Here is a 19152-nt window from a genome sequence, read left to right as displayed (position 1 = left end):
CATTAATATGTAAGCGCGTGTCACAAAGCGTTCAATCTCTGCCTCAGAGTGCATTGGAAAAGGAACAAGCATTAGAAATGCAATCGGGCTCGGATTTATTTGAGTTTGAGCTAATGGCATTGTAAATGCCAATGTCTTTTTGCCATGTGTTATGGAGTGTGTGCATGTGGTGTGTAGTGGAAGTATGTTGGTTGAATTGTAATTTTACCAATGGTGGCATGCTGTGCTTTATATGAATATGTTTAAAAGTAAAGTGTACCATACTGCGATTGCTTGGTGGAAAAGTGCACTGCCGGCTGGAGGTGTGTGTGCCTGGTGGAAGGGTGCACTGACGGCTGGTGGGTGTGTGCTTGGTAAAAGCGTGCACAGATGGATGATGGTTGTTGGTGTTTGTGCATGGTGAAAGCATTCATTGACGGCTGGGGGTGTGTTGTTGTGTGTGTTGTTTTCTGTGTGCTGGTGAGTGTGTGGTGGTGAGTCTGTGGGGGTGAGCCTGGGGAGTGAGTGTGGTGGTGAGTGTGTTGTGTTGAGTGGTGACGAGTGTGTGGTGTTGAGAGACTGAGGTGTGTGGTTTGTGTGTGCGTTATGTGTGTGTGGTGTATGTGTGTGTGGTATGTGTGTGTGGTGTTTTCTGCACACTCACACACTGCCCCTACACATTCACACACTGCTCACCCGCACACTCCCAATGTCACCCTGCATAGTCACACACTGTTTACCCTGCACACTCATTCTGCACACTCACACAATGTGCACCCTGCACCCTTACACACTGTCTCTGCACTCACTGTCACTCTGCACTCACTGTCACTCACTGTCACTCTGCACTCACTGTCACTCACTGTCACTCTGCACTCACTGTCACTCACTGTCACTCTGCACTCATGCACTCACTGTCACTCACTGTCACTCTGCACTCACTGTCACTCACTGTCACTCTGCACTCACTCTGCACTCACTCTACAGTCACTCTGCACTCACTGTCACTCTACAGTCACTCTGCACTCACTGTCACTCTACAGTCACTCTGCACTCACTGTCACTCTACAGTCACTCTGCACTCACTGTCACTCTACAGTCACTCTGCAGTCACTCTGCAGTCACTGTCACTCTACAGTCACTCTGCACTCACTCTACAGTCACTCTGCAGTCACTCTACAGTCACTCTGCAGTCACTCTACAGTCACTCTACAGTCACTCTGCAGTCACTCTACTGTCACTCTGCACTCACTGTCACTCTGCACTCACTGTCACTCTGCACTCACTGTCACTCTACAGTCACTCTGCACTCACTGTCACTCTACAGTCACTCTGCACTCACTCTACAGTCAATCTACAGTCACTCTACAGTCACTCTGCACTCTACAGTCACTCTGCACTCACTGTCACTCTACAGTCACTCTGCACTCACTGTCACTCTACAGTCACTCTGCACTCACTGTCACTCTACAGTCACTCTGCACTCACTGTCACTCTACAGTCACTCTGCACTCACTGTCACTCTGCAGTCACTCTACAGTCACTCTGCACTCACTGTCACTCTGCACTCAGTCTGCACTCACTGTCACTCTGCACTCAGTCTGCACTCACTGTCACTCTACAGTCACTCTGCACTCACTGTCACTCTACAGTCACTCTGCAGTCACTCTGCAGTCACTCTGCAGTCACTCTGCAGTCACTCTGCAGTCACTCTGCACTCATTGTCACTCTGCAGTCACTCTGCAGTCACTCTGCACTCACTGTCACTCTACAGTCACTCTGCACTCACTGTCACTCTACAGTCACTCTGCACTCACTGTCACTCTACAGTCACTCTGCACTCACTGTCACTCTACAGTCACTCTGCACTCACTGTCACTCTGCAGTCACTCTACAGTCACTCTGCACTCACTGTCACTCTGCACTCAGTCTGCACTCACTGTCACTCTGCACTCAGTCTGCACTCACTGTCACTCTACAGTCACTCTGCACTCACTGTCACTCTACAGTCACTCTGCAGTCACTCTGCAGTCACTCTGCAGTCACTCTGCAGTCACTCTGCAGTCACTCTGCACTCATTGTCACTCTGCAGTCACTCTGCAGTCACTCTGCACTCACTCTCACTCTACAGTCACTCTGCACTCACTCTACAGTCACTCTACAGTCACTCTGCAGTCACTCTACTGTCACTCTGCACTCACTGTCACTCTGCACTCACTGTCACTCTGCACTCACTGTCACTCTACAGTCACTCTGCACTCACTGTCACTCTACAGTCACTCTGCACTCACTCTACAGTCAATCTACAGTCACTCTACAGTCACTCTACAGTCACTCTACAGTCACTCTGCACTCTACAGTCACTCTGCACTCACTGTCACTCTACAGTCACTCTGCACTCACTGTCACTCTACAGTCACTCTGCACTCACTGTCACTCTACAGTCACTCTGCACTCACTGTCACTCTACAGTCACTCTGCACTCACTGTCACTCTGCAGTCACTCTACAGTCACTCTGCACTCACTGTCACTCTGCACTCAGTCTGCACTCACTGTCACTCTGCACTCAGTCTGCACTCACTGTCACTCTACAGTCACTCTGCACTCACTGTCACTCTACAGTCACTCTGCAGTCACTCTGCAGTCACTCTGCAGTCACTCTGCAGTCACTCTGCAGTCACTCTGCACTCATTGTCACTCTGCAGTCACTCTGCAGTCACTCTGCACTCACTCTCACTCTACAGTCACTCTGCACTCACTCTACAGTCACTCTGCACTCACTCTACAGTCACTCTACACTCACTCTACACTCACTCTACAGTCACTCTGCAGTCACTCTACTGTCACTCTGCACTCACTGTCACTCTGCACTCACTGTCACTCTGCACTCACCGTCACTCTACAGTCACTCTGCACTCACTGTCACTCTGCACTCACTGTCACTCTGCACTCACTGTCACTCTACAGTCACTCTGCACTCACTGTCACTCTACAGTCACTCTGCACTCACTGTCACTCTACAGTCACTCTGCACTCACTGTCACTCTACAGTCACTCTGCAGTCACTCTACAGTCACTCTGCACTCACTGTCACTCTGCAGTCACTCTACAGTCACTCTGCACTCACTGTCACTCTGCACTCAGTCTGCACTAGCTGTCACTCTGCACTCAGTCTGCACTCACTGTCACTCTGCACACAGTCTGCAGTCACTCTGCAGTCACTCTGCAGTCACTCTGCACTCACTGTCACTCTGCAGTCACTCTGCAGTCACTCTGCAGTCACTCTGCACTCACTGTCACTCTGCAGTCACTCTGCAGTCACTCTGCACTCACTGTCACTCTACAGTCACTCTGCAGTCACTCTACAGTCACTCTGCACTCACTCTACAGTCACTCTGCACTCACTCTACAGTCACTCTGCACTCACTCTACAGTCACTCTGCACTCACTCTACAGTCACTCTGCAGTCACTCTACTGTCACTCTGCACTCACTGTCACTCTGCACTCACTGTCACTCTGCACTCACTGTCACTCTACAGTCACTCTGCACTCACTGTCACTCTGCACTCACTGTCACTACTGTCACTCTGCACTCACTGTCACTCTACAGTCACTCTGCACTCACTGTCACTCTACAGTCACTCTGCACTCACTGTCACTCTACAGCAGAGGTCCTCAAACTTTTGGATGCCGAGACCCCCCTGTCAACATTTTCAAGCGTAAGGACCCCCTCCTGACAAAAAAATTCTAAACCTCTAGGTTATGAGGAAGGTGAGGACCAAATTATGCGACAGGCTTGACTAAATTGTGTGAGTAGAAAATGTAAATAATGTTCTGTGATGCTGCGTATTTTGGGGTAGCATTGCTTTATTATTTAGAAATTTTTTAAACACAGTAATACTGAGGAAAGATTTCACCCCATCAGTACCAGTTTATAACCAAAATACAGCAATTAACATCAGAAAGGTGTCTAGTCAACCTCTGTGAAGGGCCTCCCAATCCACAGAAATACGCGCTGACAAATTAGAAGCTCACCTGGCCATGGCCGGGAGAAGCAAGGCTGCATTCAAACCGTGGCGGTCTTGTGCAGAGTTAAACAGTTTACCAGTGCCCCTTCCTCTCACCCCCTTCCTTCCATCCCTCTCTTCTCTCCTCTCTCAACCCAGGATCCCTCTCTCACATTGCAGGCAGATGGTTATTAGCCCCTGGACACCTTTGGTAACAGTAGCGCACTACAAATGTAAATAATAGGCAGAAGCAGGGGATCCACTAGACCCGAACTTCCTGGGGGGGGTTAACACTCCCAGCCAGGGCTTGTCCAAGCACTGGTCACACACGGTGCAACAGTCTTTCCACCTTCTCCATGAATTCCCTCACTATCACTCACCAACAATACACCTCATCTTTCTATAGCACTTGTCTGTCAAACATTTCATTTTTTTATAGCCCTACTCATAGTTTACTCGCACTCAGTTCTGTGATGTGCATGGTACATCTTCTTTGTACCAGGCACTTAACCTTCTGCACTGTGTGGGTGACAAGAGTGCCCATGGGACTGCACGGTGAGCAATGCAACAGTGTGAGAGTAGGGTAAAAGGAGTGACTGCAGGGTGAGTGAGGTGACCATATGAATTTGGGTTCGGCTGTAAGTGCTGAGTGGGACGAATTAGTGCATGGTTAGTGATGGCCTTGTTTGAGTAAGCTACAGATTGAGCATTAAGGGGGGACAGATGAGGGAAGTGTCACATGAGTGCAGGGTGAGAAGTGTGCTTGTGTGACTGCAGGGTGGGGTACAGAGTGAACAATGCAAGCAAAGTTTTAGTGCAGAGTGATCACTGTGAGAGCAGGGTGAGCGGGTGAATGTTGTGAGTGCATGGTGATCAGTGTGAGTGCATTGTGATCACTGTGAGTACATTATGATCACTGTGAGTGCAGGGTGAGTGGGTGAATGTTGTGAGTGCATGGTGATCAGTGTGAGTGCATTGTGATCAGTGTGAGTACATTATGATCACTGTGAGCGCTGGGTGAGTGGGTGAATGTTGTGAGTGCATGGTGATCAGTGTGAGTGCATTGTGATCAGTGTGAGTGCATTGTGATCAGTGTGAGTGCATTATGATCACTGTGAGAGCAGGGTGAGCGGGTGAATGTTGTGAGTGCATGATGATCAGTGTGAGTGCATTGTGATCACTGTGAGTACATTATGATCACTGTGAGTGCAGGGTGAGTGGGTGGATGTTGTGAGTGCATGGTGATCAGTGTGAATGCATTGTGATCAGTGTGAGTGCATTGTGATCAGTGTGAGTGCATTGTGATCAGTGTGAGTGCATTGTGATCAGTGTGAGTGCATTATGATCACTGTGAGTGCAGAGTGAGCGGGTGAATGGTGTGAGTGCAGGGTGAGCGGGTGAATGATGTGAGTGCATTGTGATCAGTGTGAGTGCATTGTGATCACTGTGAGTGCAGAGTGAGTGGGTGAATGTTGTGAGTGCATGGCGATCAGTGTGAGTGCACTGTGATCAGTGTGAGTGCATTGTGATCACTGAGTGAAGTGATTGGTGTGAGTGCATGGTGATTGGTGTGAGTGCATGGTGAATGGTGTGAGTGCATGGTAAACGGTGTGAGTCCATGGTGATTGGTGTGAGTGCATGGTGATTGGTGTGAGTGCATGGTGATTGGTGTGAGTGCATGGTGATTGGTGTGAGTGCATGGTGATCGGTGTGAGTGCATGGTGATCGGTGTGAGTGCATGGTGATCAGTGTGAGTGCATGGTGATCAGTGTGAGTGCATTGTGATTGCTGTGAGTGCATGGTGATCAGTGTGAGTGCATGGTGATCAGTGTGAGTGCATGGTGATCGCTATGAGTGCATGGTGATCGCTATGAGTGCATGGTGATCACTATGAGTGCATGGTGATCGCTATGAGTGCATTGCGATCGCTGGGAGTGCAGGGTGAACGTAAAAGTGAAGGCGAGAATGAGAAGTGAGTAGTTTGAAAGCAGGGTGCATTCCCAGAAACTTGAAGCGTAGGGTTTCAGATGTAAGTTAAACTATTTCTATAATGGCATTAATCGGGATTTGAGGGTGGAGGAAATAAATAATGTGCTGATCCTGCAACAAACTTCCATTCTTATGATTAGGGTTACCAGCTCATTATTTTGATTGCCCAGAAATAAGCAGTCACCTAAAGCTGTATTTTTAGCACTTATCTGTGAATATTTAGAACAGCATATATAAATAGAAAGCACTTTTAATTGTGTTCTAGGGCTGCCTCAATGATCCATGGTTTATAATTAAAGAGAATAAAGACAGAAAAGTCACATAACTAATTAATACATACTTTTTTATTTATAACTCAATTTAGTGTCAAGAGCAGGTCTCTGCAGGATCTTTAAATAACACACGGCAGGCATGTTTCATTTGGCAACCCAACTTTATTTTTTTTTTCATTAAATACATTCTCACACTATAGCAGTAAGTGTAAAAATACAAATGTAAGGAATAGGCAGAGTGGGGGCCCAGGGGGTACTGGAACCATAAACAAAACTAAGCCTTGGTAATCAGTTAACAAAGGCATGTAAATATGCTAATGGTCTTTAAAGACCTGTGAAAAACTCGGCCGGAGATAAGACTCCAGACACCTCCCAGCCGAGGCCCCAGGAGCGCGAGCTGCACTGCAGCAGCCCGGCTGAGACACAGGATGGGGGACGAGGGGGGCTGAAGCCCTGGAGGCCAGGGGTGACACTGTGAAGGCGCGACCCCCTTTGCATTGCTCCACGGCCCCCCTGGGGGTCGCGCCCCACAGTTTGAATACCCCTGCTCTACAGTCACTCTGCAGTCACTCTACAGTCACTCTGCACTCACTGTCACTCTGCAGTCACTCTACAGTCACTCTACAGTCACTCTGCACTCACTGTCACTCTGCACTCAGTCTGCACTAGCTGTCACTCTGCACTCAGTCTGCACTCACTGTCACTCTGCACTCAGTCTGCAGTCACTCTGCAGTCACTCTGCAGTCACTCTGCAGTCACTCTGCACTCACTCTGCAGTCACTCTGCACTCACTCTGCACTCACTGTCACTCTGCAGTCACTCTGCAGTCACTCTGCAGTCACTCTACAGTCACTCTGCACTCACTGTCACTCTACAGTCACTCTGCAATCACTCTGCAGTCACTCTGCAGTCACTCTGCAGTCACTCTGCACTCACTCTGCACTCACTCTGCAGTCACTCTGCAGTCACTCTGCACTCACTCTGCAGTCACTCTGCACTCACTGTCACTCTGCAGTCACTCTGCAGTCACTCTGCACTCACTGTCACTCTACAGTCACTCTGCACTCACTCTACAGTCACTCTGCACTCACTCTACAGTCACTCTGCACTCACTCTACAGTCACTCTGCACTCACTTTACAGTCACTCTGCAGTCACTCTACAGTCACTCTGCACTAACAGTCACTCTGCACTCACTGTTACTCTGCACTCACTGTCACTCTGCACTCACTGTCACTCTGCACTCACTGCCACTCTGCACTCTCAATCTGCACTCTCAATCTGCACTCTCAACTCTCAATCTGCACTCTCAACTCTCAATATGCACTCTCAATCTGCACTCTCAACTCTCAATCTGCACTCTCAATCTGCACTCTCAATCTGCACTCTCAATCTGCACTCACAACTCTCAATCTGCACTCTCAATCTGCACTCTCAACTCTCAATCTGCACTCTCAATCTGCACTCTCAACTCTCAATCTGCACTCTCAATCTGCACTCTCAATCTGCACTCTCAATCTGCACTCTCAACTCTCAAACTGCACTCTGCACTCTCAAACTGCACTCTGCACTCTCAATCTGCACTCTGCACTCTCAAACTGCACTCTCAAACTGCACTCTCAACTCTCAATCTGCACTCACAACTCTCAAACTGCACTCTGAATCTGCACTCAATGCCCAAGGACAGCAGCTTTTAAAAACAAATTGGGAAAGTTGATCAGAGCTCTTGCTTGCATAAAAATACGTAACCTGCAAGTGCCCCGATTCTAGCCGTGACAAACAACGCGTTTGCCAAGCGACGCAATTTGAAGTAAGCAGAGCTTTGCATGAAAAGACAATGAGACCATTAATTATATATACAGAGACCAGCAGTCGGCAGTCAGCAGACGTCATCAGTAAAGCGCTCTGACACCTTCGGGTGAAGTTCGCGCTATATAAAATCGCATAAATAAATAATAAAAAAATCAGTCCTTTTGTGCTGTGAAGCGCGGGGGGTGGGGGGTGGGGGGGGGGGGGAGGTTGCGCACTTTTTGTAGTACATGCGTTTTTGTTGGGGTGGGGGCGTTGTTTGTTTTGATTTTGGCCTGGGGCGCTGTTTTATTGTCTGTCATTTCCAACGGAGGACAGTGTTTCTTCTTTAGCAGATGCGTACATTAGCGACCCCTGTTATATCCGATTGTGTTGCACTCCTATTTCTTGCGCAAATTGTTACACCTTGAGGAATGGTCAGCAAGAACTGATAGGGGTGCTAAACTGACTCTTTTTAAGATGATAAACCACTCTGCTGGTACGATAGCTTGGTGACCTAGTGCGCCTGCTGCAATGATCTTGGCAGAAGCTATGTGCAGCTGGGCATGGTCGCTGCAGGCTAAATCAGTATGATAGTTCTGAAGATGCACAGATGTGTACATCTCAGATAGGCAATATGTAATCTACAGTGAAACAAAGTGATATTTTAAAAGAACAATGTGATAATATTAAGTATTAAAGAACAGGGTCCAGCGCCAGTCGAACCTTAAATATGCAATGTATTTTACCCATGCAATAATGTCAAGTTATAGCGCAGCTTATGTGATATTGAAGTTTACAGATGCCGTTCGCAGGATCCCTTTATTGCAGCAGATAAATCTGTCCCCATGTCATATACTTCATGTATTGCAGGGGCGGTAAAGTAGGTTTGAAGCAGCAGACAGCTTTAAGGTATTTTTCTGTAAACCAGTATATATGTCGGATGAATAATCCTTTAAAAAGTCACATGTTCACAACTAAAATCCCACATCCGTGTTGCGAGGTCTTCACTGCAGCTACACTGAATCATGGATGCTATGCCTGCCATGAACACTAAGGATGAATGTGGTGTCTCTAAATAAGCGAAAGTTTGAGGCTTGCTGGTAACTGTAGTTCTATGGCATATAGCATGTCCAGCACTATGTGACAACCACCAGGCTTTCCTTCATTGCAAGGCTCAGTGCGCACGGCTTCAAAGCACTGTTTCCTTGCACACAGTGTAGTGGGTTGAGCATCTGTTGCGGGGCACTGCGTGTGTGACATCCAGATCACAGGTTCTGATAACACGGGCCCAGCGCAGCCTTTCATCCTTGTCAGACTTTTAACATGAATGCCATTGAGTGGGTGATAAATACACCTATTAAACCGGCAACAGAAATTATACTTTGTGGCCAGCACTACATGAATGGTCATGCTGACCACACACCTATCCAGCACAGTAGCATAATAAACATTGCCTACTGCACACCACACGCATAACCTGAAGGGCACGCATCTGGCACTACACTGCACACACGCCTGGCAGAGGGAAGTAGGGTAGTGCGGACTACAGCCATGCCCACGAAAACATACACAGCGAGTTACAAGAGCACACATCAGGACAGAACCCCCGAACGCCTCCTCAACCCTCGCTGGCACCAGCTACTTGCCACAAAAGCAGCTGGCACGAGTGCCAGCCAAGGGGATGCATAATATGGTACAAGCACCCCTTCGGGCACACCCACCTCACACAACGGCGCATTACTGCCACTAGTCTAACCTGTTCAACGGGGCTGGGTGGGAAGGGACCAGCGCACAACTCCGGCTACAAACATCCGACCCAGCTACAAACAGCAACGCCCTTGACACCCTAGTGCACGATCTCACAATAGACTGTAAGGCTAGCTGCCGGAACAGAGTGTGAGCAGTCTGTGCCTGCCCTTGAAGCTACAGGAAACTTCTTTCCATTATCTCCGCCGTGAACGCGGCACCCTGACAGCTCCTAATTAAAATGAATGGACTGCCGTGCGCGAAAGGTAAATGTTAAACGCGCGCATGATACATGCAATGCAATGGTGAACGCGCTCGCACCATCTGGATTGCATTACACGGGCACTCTGACAGCTCCTAATTAAGATTAATCACTCTGCCGTGCTCGTTCGCGCACAGAATATGCCATGAAACTAACATCAATGACGGACGAAAAGTAAATATAGCCTATCACGTCAAGGCTACTAAATAGACAGCACAGCGAAGATGAATCACTAGGCACATGCCATAAAACACTAAGGAATGTGTCTGGCCAGAGCCCTAGAGATACTTTTTTTTTTTCTTTAACATTAGGAGCTCCGCCCCACTTTGTGTTGCGTAGGCCGAGCCCTAAAAAGGGACTCCTCGACCCCCTAGCACATCAGAAGGGCGTCTTAATGGACTTTCAGCCTCTATCCTCCATCTTGGGTAAAGTTCCAGAGGCGGGACAGCAAGATCAGGCTTGGCAAACATCAGATGAACCCTTAAGAAAACAAACCAGGTCACCAAGTATCTCACCTATACAAACTCCTCCGCCCAACATCCACAAAGGTCAACACTAAGAGTACAGACTACTGGGAAACACAGATAGGCTCTAAACTCTCAGAACAAGAATTACATAACATATGGAAGTCCCCAACCAGTAATAAAATATCACCTGTACTAGCCCAAACAAAATTCTGGCTGCTGCACCAAGCATACTGGACGCCAGACTGACTAGCTAAACTAGGTCTCACTGAGAGCGACCGGTGCTGGAACTGTGAGAGAGAAAAAGGCGATCTAGTTCACCTCATCTTCTATCGCAGCAAGGTTAGCAAATTCTGGAGGAAGGTGTTCGACTTTACTAACAACGCTCTAGGCTGTACCCTGAAACAAGAATTTGGCACCATAATAACAGCACATCTAAACACTGACGTAAACTCACAACAAGACAGAAACCTTCTTGACTTCCTCCTAACCAGTGCGACAAAAACGGTGCTAGCCAAATGGAAAAACACCATCAAGGCCACATTCAAGGGGTGGCTGAACTGGGTGACGTACCATAGAGGGGCCGACAACACTCCACTAAGACACACACCTTGGAGAAAGCCCAATAGAGAAATGTGGTCATCCTTAGACAGTTTCCTAGACCGGACCCGCACAAGCCACCGTAAACATTTGTGAGCAGGCAAAACAGAGACAATTATCCACAGTGATTGATGGTCTATCCACAACCAGCTGCCAAACGCCTTTATGTTAAATGTTTTTATGTTATATGTTAGAACCAGGTACAGGGATGAAAAACAAAGGGTCCTTAGCAAATAAGCCACAGCGTTCTCAAGCCAACCGACATTCAACAATGAAAAGAAACCACCCAGCAACCAGCTATCCAAAGCCTTTATACAATCCGAGTACGCCAAGTGTAACAGCGAAATGTACTATTTGTTATATGCGTATATATATTCTGTCAAGGAAACAATAAAAATATATTACAAAAAAAACCCCAAAAAACCATGTTAAATCTTATCCTGGATTAGATACGCAAGCTTGGGGCAACGCAAGCAAGCAAGATTATTGCATCCTCGCCTGTCAAAAATCAAAGAGGCAGTTGGAAGCTATCCGGCAAGAATGCAAGAGGCTGAATCTCAGATATCCCAGCTTGAAGATCAGATGAACACATTGCAGAAGCAGACAACTTTGGATACAAACAGAAAATCTTACTCGAAAGTAAGCTGAAAGAGCTGGAAAATCACTCACGACGCACCAACCTGCGGCTGGTCAGGGTTAGAGAAGGATGTGAAGGATCACAAGTGCATCAATGGGTCTAGACATTTATCAAGGACAATGTACAAGAGCACATATCCGAACTCAAAGCTGCCTTGACCAATCTTAGTGAACTTCGCAGATTTTCAGGTCAAAGAACAGATACTCACCAGGGCCATCCAAAAGAGACAATTTTCAACTAGTGAAGTACCTAGCTGCCGCATTTTTTCTGACATGTTAGCAGCAGCCACTCGACGTCGGAAGGAATTAGTCAAACTCCTGTACTTGTTTATGGCACAGGGTGCTCAGGCGGATATAGCTCAGTGTTCTAAGTTTAGTGCAAGGGAAGTTTCATATGTTCGCAAATCTTGATGAGGCTCCGGAGCTGTTACAGAAAATTACTATTGAAAGGTAGACAGGGAAAGATAATTGGGGATGTTTTTTGTTTAATTTATTTTGAATTGGCTTTTGATTTGATGAGATGAGGGAGAGGTCACTTAGAGGGCAACACCATGGCACCCAGCATAGGTGTAATCCAGGGGGGAGGCCGCATGGTATGGTATGGTATGATATGGTATGGTATGGTATGGTATGGTATGGTGGGCAACTCCCCATTTGCCAGGGGTTGGAGGGGACACAGGCAGTTGGTGAGAGTCAGGGAGGGTGATGGAGAACCGGGCCTTATGGGCCTGGCGGCGCAGGGCACGCCTTAAATCCCCGAGTTCACCTGCCTTGTCGAACAGAGACACGAGACACTCTGTTGAGTGTGGAAACCAGGTTTATTAGCTGCAGCCAAGCACAGTTATCCCAGAAGTTACACACAAGGTGGGTTCTGAGGAGACTGCCACTTCAATCCGTGGCGCACAATCTTTTATAGGAAACACATTTACGAAATTCACTCCTTACACATATAAAACGGACCAATGAGAAAAGTTGGAAAACAAGCTATCAAGTATTTCAAATATGCCCCTTTCTCAGACCCCGTGTGTTACCCCTCCTAACAATTTAATCAGTGATGGTTGCAACAATCCAATTTGTAGGTGGCAGGACGTATTTGTGTGCCTCAAAGGATAGCTGTGTAACAAGAGAATACAAGGAAAGAATAGTGAAGGCCAGTCGGATAAGATAATGTAAGGGAAGAATAGGAGAAGGCAAATAGTGAGTCGAGACGGGGATCAGTCAACCCAGACATAGATTAACGAACTCGGCCATACCCTGACATTGGTTTCATAAACAAGGGCAATGGAGTTATTCTTGAAATGAAAGGACACGCAGCAGCTGGGAAAAGCAAAAACCCTCCATTCGCCGTGCGGCCTGAGTGAGGGCGACACAAAATGGCGACGAGCCACAAAATGGCGGCTAGATACGGGACGAAGTCAGAAATCAAAGAGCCTCAGAGAGGTGGAGAATGGGGAGAGGAAACGCTTAGGAGCAATAATGAAATAAAAGCAGAATTATAGTTGAAAAAGCAATTATGAGGTAAGAACAACTCAAAGCAATACAACAATAATACATACAGTTTTTGGGAGAAGTTTCAATTTAAAAGAGGAGGGGAGGAGTGTTGTTTACTGGTTTTACCCTTGAGGAGAAATGGCTCTTAAAGTAAGGAAAATCTCGATTAATGTAAGTGGAGTATCCAACAAGCAAAAATATGGTGGATTGATTAGATGGTTAACTTCCCTTTCTCCTCAAATTTTATATCCTCAGGAACCGTATCTAAAAACAAATACACCAAAACTTTTTATCCCCAAATATTATTCTAAGCCGTTTTTTTGCCTTCACTGGTTTAGCAACAAGGGGGGTAGCCATTTATTTTGGGCAAGGGAATGATTGGGAGATCTCTCAGGTTTTGAGAGACCCCAAGGAAGGTGGATTTGGGTTATTGCTAGGTTGAATGGGGTGTTCTTTAATTTTGTAAACTACTGCGCCCCAATAGAAATGATTCTAAAGTCCTCATGAAGATTAGTAAGTTGGTCAGAGGGGTAGCGGGTCCTATAATCCTAGTGGGTGGTTTTAATTTTATTCAAAACTTGAAAAGGGATACCTCTAATAAAACAAAAAACAACTGAAGCCTAAAAAAGTATTGTATTTTATGAAGGAGGATTATCCTTTAATAGACCCACGGGGTAGGGCTCATCGAGAAACTCCCTAAATGACACTCAATGAGTTTCATACGTTAGGAAGACCGTTTTCCTAATTGTGATTTGGAGAGAATAGCAAATAAAAATCGATAGTCCTAATGTTTGTACATCTGGCCCCTGGTGTCCTATTTGGACTTGCTTTTGCAGAGGGGGTGTACAGTCTTTGAATACATGTCCACAGGGCAAAGTCAGTATGTAGTAGGAGCTTTGCCTTCAAATTGGGATTGGCTGTATTGTAGATAATGGTTTCTGCTTCATAAGTTGTGCAAAGGACAACAGTTGTGCATTGGAGGCTCTTCTCAACATAATGGCGTTTGCATGTGTGAAGGCAATAAACTGAACACTGTGCAAAGGCTGTGCATAGCAGAGGTCTGTCTACCTAATGGGGCCTATTTGTCTACAGGCAGTGAGATGAGCATGTAGCGTATAAGTTTGCAGTCTGTAGATAGCAGGGGTGTCATCACATAATGTAGCTTGGGTGTCTTTAAAGAGTAGACTCCATAGTAAACAGTTTTGCTCAGAGGTAAGGCTATGTACAATATGAGGTTTGGCATGCAATGAGGCTTGGGTGTCTGGAGATGGTGGAGTATGCGTGATAAGTTGTGCACACGGTGGAGAACGACAATTGTAGGAGTTGGCCACATAGCGAATCCACTGTATCTAAACATTTGTGATATGGTTAACTTCCTAATGGGAGTTGTGTGTGTGATAGGTGTGTGCTCCGATTGAAAACTTGTCCACAGAGCAAAGCCTGTGTGGCAGTATTGTAGTAGTGGGCTGTCACTCATATATTGACCAGAGGGTGACAGGGTCCCGGCAACAAAATGGTGATTTAATTTCTGAATGAAGTAAGGTCTACACGAAGACATGTGCACATTTTAAAGAGCATGGCCTAAATTGTCTTGGGTGTGTGGAAAAGTGGGGCGTTGAGGAGAGAGCTGTGTAGGTTTTTGCATACATATTATGAGTTTAACCTCAATCAATTAGCTAAATTACAATATTTACATTTAATGCATCTAGACCATGTAATGTAGCTTTAGTAATTTAAAAGTACAGCTGAATGTGATAGTTCAATAATGAGCGTAAAGAAAGTACTTTAAAAAGTGATTATGAGATGGTGTTGGTTGTCAAGAAGGAAAACATTATATTTGAATTAAAAAAACAAAATGTAAGTTAAAAAAAACAAAAGTAAGTGATGGTATTGGTAATAAAGAATATTTCAATGCGGTATCCTAAAGGTTTTATTAATCCATTTCTCCATTACAAGCTGATTATGTTACAAGGAATATATTAAAATATTATTTGCTGTGTACTGAGTACTCTAATTTTCACTGTCTCTGCTACCATGGACCTCTCGTGGGAGGGTGTGGACCTATAGGAGCCTCCCACGGACGGCCTATTACCTAGTACATGTTGCGCAAGAAGCCCACAGGATTGCTATTATTTTTCAAAGTTGCATTCAGTGTGAAACAGTCAGTAATATTTAATTCTGATATTGTGGGTTTCCACTTTCTAGCTGTATTCAATATTCTTTCTTAATTTTTTAATTCAATCTGCTCATTTTACAGAGTTTTTTGGTCCTGCAGCATTTCAGGGAGGGTGGGCGCCACCAAATAGTACTCTCTTTCATATATATTTATCCAACTCCTGAAAGAATCTTGCAAGCTCATACATCTAATATACAGTAACTGGGCTAGGACTGTGCATAGTGCAGTGTGGGTAGTGTAAGAAAGAGCCCTCTTTTTGCATACTTGCCCCCACTTTATGCCAAACTGTTGATGTACTTTGACTGAGTGTGTCCTGGTTTAGGGGCAACCCGAACCTTGCCACCTCAGACAAGAACCGACCAGAGAAAGAGAAGGAGGACCGAAGAAGCCATGCTGAACTAAGAAGAGGAGGATGCCCACTGACTTGGCCCCAGCCCTACCTGCCCTCCGCACCTCGAATCTGCTCCAGAGAAATCCCAGTGTGTCCTGCAGCCAGCAACCCTCAAGAACCCAAATGACCTGCCCTGCCTTACAAAATCAAGACTTTGTCTCCTGTGAGCATAGGATTTGCTCGCCCACAGACTCTGGCGGCCAAATCCGCAAGTCTGCACCACTCTGCACCCGACTCCCACGGCCTGAGTTCGAGTGGCCGAAGACAATGAGAAGGTCTCCCCAGCAATCAGGACCTTAGATCTGGTGATCTCTGACCTGCCTCGACTCTCCATTCGACGCTGGCAGCCCCTTTCTGAAGTATCCCCCCGACCGAGACCGGAGCAGGTAGGAAAACCCGACTCCTAAAGACACCCCGGCTCCCAACATCCCACGGCCTGGGGTGGCCCAACCAACAGTGTCCCAGCATCCTCAGGCATACCAATTTACCTTTCCAACCGGTGGTCACCTCCAGAAGATCTTCGTCCCCGAGAGTGTTTGTTGCACTCGTCGCCAAACCATCACCCTGCCACCTCTGCGCAGCTGAGGGTGCACATTGCTTGCTAAACTTAATCCCCCTTTGCCCTGAGCCTAACACCAGCAACTCTGCTCCCACAACCTTGTGGCCTGCTTGTGAGCAGCCAACCAATCGGAGGCCCTAACATTGGGCCTCAACACTCTGCACCCGGCCGCCCTAGTGCCACTGGAGGTGTTCTGAGAGTGCATCCTCAAGCCTGGGGGAACCCTGATCTAACCCCAGAATGCCAGCTCTCACAAATAAGTACTTACCTGCAAACCGTTAACTTAATTTCCTCCCTTAGGATGGCATTGACTGTTTTTCCTGTAAAAATGTTTGCTATTCTGCTTTGTTATGCTTCTCTTGATAGTCAATTCACCTTTCTTCTGCAATTCAGAAAGGGACTGAAGACACACAATTTCAGGAAACATAACATCTCCACAGTATAGGAATCACCACCCACAAGCATCATGGCAAACAATTCTGAATTGTAAGGCTCCCTTCCTTCTTTAGTACTCCATTGCTCTCTACCTACCTTTGCCCTCCACAAATCCCTACGCTTACAAAATACAACGCCTGTTGTCTTTCGGAGTCTAACATCTTGCTACCTTGCATTGCTTCCAGTGTGGAGTTGATTTGTATGAAACATTGAAAAACTGCATAATTTGTTAAAACTGAATTACTTACCTTTTATCTAGGAAATGTTTCTTTGTAATATCTAGGCATAACACACTGATTTACAAAAGTAACTTAAAAAGTAATCCAATAAGTAACATGCACAGTAATCTGTAAAGTAACTAAAAAGTAATTTTGAACTGTTGACTTACCTGTAAATTAACCAACTGCATTTGAACGTGCATTCAACTTTAAATCACTGCATAAGATTTTGCAAAGTATTATTTCACTTACCTGCGCCAGGCCTGGCTTGGTTCTGAAAATAAAAGAACTAAAGAATATTTTTATACAAAGAAAATTGGTCTGATTTCAGTCTTTGAGTGTGTGACATCATTTCTTGCCTGAGTGTGTACAACAAATGCTTAACACTACCCTCTGGTAACGCCTTACTGCTCACCCACACTACCACAAATAGACAGTAAGGTGCTATCTACTTTTACCTCTGCCTCCCTTTGGGCTTCCACTGGACTCTGTGCACACAATACCTCATTTTGGTATAGTATGTACAGAGCCAACTTCCTACAGGGAGGAACTGGCCTCTCTGCAAAGACCTCTCCCCAGGGCAACAGCCATGCGTAGTAGTGTGTTGGACAGGACTTTCGGCCTTGCTGAGACCTCTCCCCAGGGTGACCAGTGTCCATACCATGGGGTGTGGAGAGACTGGCCTCTTCATTGAGATCTCTTCCCTGCATGAGAGGCTGCGGGAAGAACTGTCCTCCTCATTGAGACCTCTCCTCAGGAGGACTGGTGTGCATAGTAGGGTGTGAAGAGAGAAAGGACCTCTCCACTAACACCTCTCACCAGGGTGAGCGGCATGTGTAGTAGAGTGTGGGGAGGAACTGGCCTCTCCATTAAAATCTCTCCCCAGGGTGATGGGTGTGTGCAGTAGGGTGTAGAGAGGTACTGACCTCTCCACTGACACCTCTGCCTAGGGTGACAGGCATATGTAGTAGGGTGTAGGGATGAACTGGCCTCTTCCCTAGATGATGAGTGTGCCTCGTAGAGTATGAGGGGGGACTGGCCTCTCCACTGAGGCCTCTTCCCCAGGGCCATAGGTGTGTGTATTAGGGTGTGGGGAGGGACTGTCCCCCTCTCTGAGAAGTCTCCCCAGGGTGCATAGTAGGGTGGGGGGAGGGACTGGACTCTCTGCTGAGAGCTCTCCCAAAATGACTGCCATGCGTAGTAGGATGTGGGAATGGACTGGTCTTTTCACTGAAACTCCTCCCCTCGGTGTGGGAAGGGGCTGGCCTCTCCATTTCTTTTCAGAATATCTCATGAGTCTTGCAAGTGTTTTCCGCACACTCCTGTGGGATTGCAACATTTTTTTTAAAAAGTACAGCTTGCTTCATCACACTACTATTGCCTCAGAGACCCCCTCTTAGTTAACAAGATTCAGGTTGCGTTTAGCCTGCCCCTTATATAGTTTTTTTCTGATCAATTTCACTACAACTGGATTTCCCTCCCAAAACCTTTTCATGTCTGTTTTTCCAACAGTCAGCCAATCAAAGGGTAAGTTCTACAGGATTTGTGGAAGCCTCTCGCGAGAACAAGACGGATGACAGGATAAAACAACCCTATCGATAAATCAAAGGGCTCTATTTTTGATTTTGCATGTCCAGTAGACTCTCGCAAGACTCTCACTAACCCAACCGCCCACATATACCAATATTTTTTAGCTTTTATTTCCCAAAAACTTCTGAACGGATTTACACAAAATCATTAAAAGCACGCTTTCTGCACCAGGATCTAGCTTCCTGCCAAATTTGATGTACTTCTGTTCAGCCGTTTTTGCTGTGGTGCATTCCAAAAATCCCTAAAGAAATTGCATGGAGAAACTTTCCAGGAAGGAGCTGAGGTGTATGAACGTTTTGTAGTCACATGCAGTCTATGAGGAAGTAAACATTGTTTTTCTCGTGTCAAGTTTGCAGTACTGTGGTAAAAACTGATATTTTACCTTTGCACTGCAGTGATAATGTTGAGTTGGTCTAAAAATGCATTTCGTTTGGCCACATTTACTTTCGCATCACACACCAAGAATGAGCCCTTAAAGATTGTGTAGTAATTGTCAGACCATTTTTCAATGGCTAGATGATGTGTCTTCTAAATGATGTGTTGTG

At 46.4% G+C, this 19152-nt stretch overlaps 1 protein-coding gene across 1 annotated transcript in view; it reads left to right on the top strand.

Moving 5' to 3' along the window:
• Positions 1 to 19152, top strand: part of GREB1 (growth regulating estrogen receptor binding 1) — a 612299-nt gene that overhangs the window by 242020 nt on the left and 351127 nt on the right. The gene's annotated exons all lie outside the window — the stretch shown is intronic.

The sequence above is a fragment of the Lissotriton vulgaris genome, chromosome 6 (assembly GCF_964263255.1).
Source record: "Lissotriton vulgaris chromosome 6, aLisVul1.2, whole genome shotgun sequence".
Taxonomy (NCBI): domain Eukaryota; kingdom Metazoa; phylum Chordata; class Amphibia; order Caudata; family Salamandridae; genus Lissotriton; species Lissotriton vulgaris.
Note: the sequence above shows the minus strand (reverse complement) of the source record. Positions and strands in the feature narration are given on the sequence as shown.